The following is a 1,628-nucleotide window of genomic DNA, read 5'->3' on the forward strand; positions in this document are numbered from 1 at the left end:
ATGGATCATTAAAGTAGAGGTCCTTATGTTGTAATTAGACCATAATTAAATTGAGTGGACAATAATGGGCATAATATCATGAAATTTGGTGGTTTTTAATTAAGGTTAATTTTGGTATTAGATAAATAATGTTAATATTAATAAAACAAAAGGAAATTTTGATCATATTATCATCTTTCCAACCAAAAATAAAAGGAAGAAGAAAGCCATTTTAGGGCTTGAGATATTCGACCAACTCTTAACTTGATTAAGATCAAGAAAAACAAAATTCGAATCAAGATTGGGGAAAAACGAAAGTTATTGACTAATCGACTCGATTAGCTATTTTCATATCTGAGGTAAGTTCGTTGTATTAAGCATTGTAATAATTATGCTTTAGTGCGCTGACATTGTATAAATTGTATATACTGGACTACAGATGTGGTCGATGAAAAATCAGTTATTTGTGGTACTTAATGTGAGATGTAACATAACTTCTGCTATATATGGCACTTAGTATGTGATTCGACATAGCTTCGGCTATATATGGCGCTTAGTGTGCAATTTGAGATAGCTTTGGCTATGTACGACACTTAGTGTATGAGATATCGAGTATGGCACTTAGTGTGTGAGACATTGAGTATGTTATGGATTGGTACAGGTTTGTACATATATATTATAAGCTTAACTTCGAAGAAGTTACAAAGTTTTTATATAAGCTTATGAATAAGCAATTGAAAGGTTTGTTAGTAATCATAAAGTACATGATAATATGTTTAGATTGATGAATGTTGTATTTGTGATTAGTTAAGTTTATATCATATGAGCTTACTAAGCTATGAAGCTTACTTTGTGTTATTTTTCTATGTTTTATAGTAAACCAAGGCTAGCTTGGATCCGGGAGTCGTCGGGAACATCATCACGCTATCAAACATCTAATTTGGTACTTTTGGAATATACATTTTTGGCATATGACATGTATAGGCTAGATGTGGTATTTTGTTTATGATTATAGCCATGAGTTTTGGCTTGTAAATTGTATATGTTTTGGTTTGCATGTATAGCCATGAGTGATGGCTTATTTTGGTATGTTTGGTATGAATGTACTTATGGTTTTATATTTGCTCAAATGATTAATTGACTTGTGGAGTATAAAATGCTTGAGAAATGCCTTGATGAGGTATGATTTTAGATGTTTTGTGGTTATTTATAAGGAAGTTATATGAGTGTGAATTATGGTAAATGAACTACATAGATTGATATTGTTTTGACATGAATTTGGCTAAGTAAATGGTAGTGATTTGAGATTTGGAATAGATGAAATTATATTGGCATGAATTGTGTATTTAGTTGATGATTTTGGCTACCTAATTGTATGATGAAATGGTACCATTTTGGTTGTTTAGGTGAACATGAATAAGGGTGGCAAATTCACTTTGCAAATGGCCTATTTGTAACATCCCAATTTAGGGCCTAATCAGAATAGTAGTTTTGAAACCACAAATTTGAGATAGAAATAATCATTTTATGATTATTATGAGGTTTATGTTATGAATGCATGCTTGTGTGAAAGTTTCATGAAGAAATTTTATGCATAAAATGTCTAATTGCATTTTAGGGACCAAATTGAATAAAGTGCAAAACTTGCA

Source organism: Gossypium hirsutum, chromosome A03 (genome assembly GCF_007990345.1).
Source record: "Gossypium hirsutum isolate 1008001.06 chromosome A03, Gossypium_hirsutum_v2.1, whole genome shotgun sequence".
Taxonomy (NCBI): Eukaryota; Viridiplantae; Streptophyta; class Magnoliopsida; order Malvales; family Malvaceae; genus Gossypium; species Gossypium hirsutum.